This window comes from Scyliorhinus torazame, chromosome 19 (assembly GCF_047496885.1).
Source record: "Scyliorhinus torazame isolate Kashiwa2021f chromosome 19, sScyTor2.1, whole genome shotgun sequence".
NCBI lineage: Eukaryota > Metazoa > Chordata > Chondrichthyes > Carcharhiniformes > Scyliorhinidae > Scyliorhinus > Scyliorhinus torazame.
The window spans coordinates 13,397,326-13,402,325 of NC_092725.1; the positions used below are offsets into that span (position 1 = coordinate 13,397,326).

A 5,000-nucleotide genomic window follows, 5' to 3' on the forward strand; every position below is an offset into this window, starting at 1 on the left:
TCTGTCCATCCTCTCTCTCTCTCTCTCTCTGTCTCTCTCACACACTCTGTCCATCCTCTCTCTCTCTCACACACACCCTGTCCATCCTCTCTCTCTCACACACACACACTCTGTCCATCCTCTCTCTCACTCTCTCTCCTTTTCACTCTGTCCATCCTCTCTCTCCCTCTCTCTCACACACACTCTGTCCATCCTCTCTCTCACACACACACACTCTGTCCATCCTCTCACTCTCACACACACACTCTGTCCACCCTCTCTCTCTCTCACACACACACTCTGTCCATCCACTCTCTCACTCTCTCTCCTTCACACTCTGTCCATCCTCTCTCTCCCTCTCTATCACACACACTCTGTCCATCCTCTCTCTCTCTCTCTCACACACACTCTATCCATTCTCTCTCTCTCTCTCACACACACACTCTGTTCATCCTCTCTGTCTCTCTTTCTCTCTCTCACACACACACACACTCTGTCCATCCTCTCTTTCTCTCACACGCACACTCTGTCCATCCTCTCTCTCTCACACACAAACACTCTGTCCATCCTCTCTCTACCACACACAAACACTCTGTCCATCCTCTCTCTCTCTCTCTCACACACACACGCTGTCCATTCTCTCTGTCTCCCTGTCTCACACCCTGTCCATCCTCTCACTCTCTCTCTCTCCTTCACACTCTGTCCATTCTCTCTCTCTCACACACACACACACTCTGTCCATCCTCTCTCTCTCTCTCTCTCTGTCTCTCTCACACACTCTGTCCATCCTCTCTCTCTCTCACACACACCCTGTCCATCCTCTCTCTCTCACACACACACACTCTGTCCATCCTCTCTCTCACTCTCTCTCCTTTTCACTCTGTCCATCCTCTCTCTCCCTCTCTCTCACACACACTCTGTCCATCCTCTCTCTCACACACACACACTCTGTCCATCCTCTCACTCTCACACACACACACTCTGTCCACCCTCTCTCTCTCTCACACACACACTCTGTCCATCCACTCTCTCACTCTCTCTCCTTCACACTCTGTCCATCCTCTCTCTCCCTCTCTATCACACACACTCTGTCCATCCTCTCTCTCTCTCTCTCACACACACTCTATCCATTCTCTCTCTCTCTCTCACACACACACTCTGTTCATCCTCTCTGTCTCTCTTTCTCTCTCTCACACACACACACACTCTGTCCATCCTCTCTTTCTCTCACACGCACACTCTGTCCATCCTCTCTCTCTCACACACAAACACTCTGTCCATCCTCTCTCTACCACACACAAACACTCTGTCCATCCTCTCTCTCTCTCTCTCACACACACACGCTGTCCATTCTCTCTGTCTCCCTGTCTCACACCCTGTCCATCCTCTCACTCTCTCTCTCTCTCCTTCACACTCTGTCCATTCTCTCTCTCTCACACACACACACACTCTGTCCATCCTCTCTCTCTCTCTCTCTCTGTCTCTCTCACACACTGTCCATCCTCTCTCTCTCTCACACACACACACTCTGTCCATCCTCTCTCTCACACACACACACCCTGTCCATCCTCTCTCTCTCACACACACACACTCTGTCCATCCTCTCTCTCACTCTCTCTCCTTCACACTCTGTCCATCCTCTCTCTCCCTCTCTCTCACACACACTCTGTCCATCCTCTCTCTCACACACACCACTCTGTCCATCCTCTCACTCTCACACACACACTCTGTCCATCCTCTCTCTCTCTCACACACACACTCTGTCCATCCTCTCTCTCCCTCTCTATCACACACACTCTGTCCATCCTTTCTCTCTCTCTCTCACACACACTCTATCCATTCTCTCTCTCTCTCTCACACACACACTCTGTTCATCCTCTCTGTCTCTCTTTCTCTCTCTCACACACACACACTCTGTCCATCCTCTCTCTCTCACTCTCCTTCACACTCTGTCCATCCTCTCTCTCTCGCTCTCACACACTCTGTCCATCCTCTCTCTCTCACACACACACACTCTGTCCATCCTCTCTCTCTCACACACACACTCTGTCCATCCTCTCTCTCTCTCTCTCTCACACACCCTGTCCATCCTCTCTCTCTCTCTCTCTCACACACACACACCCTGTCCATTCTCTCATTCTCTCTCTCACACACACACTCTGTCCATCCTCTCTCTCTCACACACATTTCTGTCCATCCTCTCTCTCTCTCACAAACACACTCTGTCCATCCTCTCTCTTTCTCTCTCTCACACCCTGTCCATCCTCTCTCTCTCTCTCTCTCACACACTCCCTGTCTATCCCCTCGCTCTCTCTCTCACACACACTCACTCCATCCTCTCTCTCTCTCTCACACACACACACTGTCCATCCTCTCTCTCACTCACACATTTCTGTCCATCCTCTCTCTCTCTCACAAACACACTCTGTCCATCCTCTCTCTCTCACACACACACACTCTGTCCATCCTCTCTCTCTCTCTCCTTCACACTCTGTTCATCCTCTCTCTCTCTCTCAATCTCACACACACCCTGTCCATCCTTTCTCTCTCTCTCTCTCTCACACACTCTGTCCATCCTCTCTCTCTCTCACACACACACTCTGTCCATCCTCTCTCTCTCCCACACACACTCTGTCCATCCTCTCTCACACACACACTCTGTTCATCCTCTCTCTCTCTCTCACTCACCCTGTCCATCCTCTCTCTCTCTCTCTCACACACACACTCTGTCCATCCTCTCTCTCTCTCACACACACTCTGTCGACCCTCTCTCTCTCTCTCACACACACTCTGTCCATCCTCTCTCTCTCACACACACTCTGTCCATCTTCTTCTCTCTCTCTCTCTGTCACACACTATGTCCATCCTCTCTCTCCCTCTCATTCATACTCTGTACATCTCTCTCTCTCTCTCACACACACACACACACTCTGTCCATCCTCTCTCGCTCTCACACACACTCTGTCCATCCTCTCTCTCACTCTCTCTCTCACACGCACACTCTGTCCATCCTCTCTCTCTCACACACAAACACTCTGTCCATTCCCTCTGTCTCCCTCTCTCACACCCTGTCCATCCTCTCACTCTCTCTCTCTCCTTCACACTCTGTCCATTCTCTCTCTCTCTCACACACACACACTCTGTCCATCCTCTCTCTCTCTCTCTCTCTGTCTCTCTCACACACTCTGTCCATCCTCTCTCTCTCTCACACACACACACACCCTGTCCATCCTCTCTCTCTCACACACACTCTCTGTCCATCCTCTCTCTCTCTCTCTCACACACACACGCTGTCCATTCTCTCTGTCTCCCTGTCTCACACCCTGTCCATCCTCTCACTCTCTCTCTCTCCTTCACACTCTGTCCATTCTCTCTCTCTCACACACACACACACTCTGTCCATCCTCTCTCTCTCTCTCTCTCTGTCTCTCTCACACACTCTGTCCATCCTCTCTCTCTCTCACACACACCCTGTCCATCCTCTCTCTCTCACACACACACACTCTGTCCATCCTCTCTCTCACTCTCTCTCCTTTTCACTCTGTCCATCCTCTCTCTCCCTCTCTCTCACACACACTCTGTCCATCCTCTCTCTCACACACACACACTCTGTCCATCCTCTCACTCTCACACACACACTCTGTCCACCCTCTCTCTCTCTCACACACACACTCTGTCCATCCACTCTCTCACTCTCTCTCCTTCACACTCTGTCCATCCTCTCTCTCCCTCTCTATCACACACACTCTGTCCATCCTCTCTCTCTCTCTCTCACACACACTCTATCCATTCTCTCTCTCTCTCTCACACACACACTCTGTTCATCCTCTCTGTCTCTCTTTCTCTCTCTCACACACACACACACTCTGTCCATCCTCTCTTTCTCTCACACGCACACTCTGTCCATCCTCTCTCTCTCACACACAAACACTCTGTCCATCCTCTCTCTACCACACACAAACACTCTGTCCATCCTCTCTCTCTCTCTCTCACACACACACGCTGTCCATTCTCTCTGTCTCCCTGTCTCACACCCTGTCCATCCTCTCACTCTCTCTCTCTCCTTCACACTCTGTCCATTCTCTCTCTCTCACACACACACACACTCTGTCCATCCTCTCTCTCTCTCTCTCTCTGTCTCTCTCACACACTCTGTCCATCCTCTCTCTCTCTCACACACACCCTGTCCATCCTCTCTCTCTCACACACACACACTCTGTCCATCCTCTCTCTCACTCTCTCTCCTTTTCACTCTGTCCATCCTCTCTCTCCCTCTCTCTCACACACACTCTGTCCATCCTCTCTCTCACACACACACACTCTGTCCATCCTCTCACTCTCACACACACACACTCTGTCCACCCTCTCTCTCTCTCACACACACACTCTGTCCATCCACTCTCTCACTCTCTCTCCTTCACACTCTGTCCATCCTCTCTCTCCCTCTCTATCACACACACTCTGTCCATCCTCTCTCTCTCTCTCTCACACACACTCTATCCATTCTCTCTCTCTCTCTCACACACACACTCTGTTCATCCTCTCTGTCTCTCTTTCTCTCTCTCACACACACACACACTCTGTCCATCCTCTCTTTCTCTCACACGCACACTCTGTCCATCCTCTCTCTCTCACACACAAACACTCTGTCCATCCTCTCTCTACCACACACAAACACTCTGTCCATCCTCTCTCTCTCTCTCTCACACACACACGCTGTCCATTCTCTCTGTCTCCCTGTCTCACACCCTGTCCATCCTCTCACTCTCTCTCTCTCTCCTTCACACTCTGTCCATTCTCTCTCTCTCACACACACACACACTCTGTCCATCCTCTCTCTCTCTCTCTCTCTGTCTCTCTCACACACTCTGTCCATCCTCTCTCTCTCTCACACACACACACTCTGTCCATCCTCTCTCTCACTCTCTCTCCTTCACACTCTGTCCATCCTCTCTCTCCCTCTCTCTCACACACACTCTGTCCATCCTCTCTCTCACACACACCACTCTGTCCATCCTCTC

The 5,000-nt window shown here is 51.1% G+C and overlaps 1 protein-coding gene across 1 annotated transcript in view; it reads right to left on the reverse strand.

Moving 5' to 3' along the window:
- The window catches only part of LOC140396627 (uncharacterized), a 368,154-nt gene that overhangs the window by 342,514 nt on the left and 20,640 nt on the right, over positions 1-5,000 (reverse strand). The window lies entirely within an intron of this gene.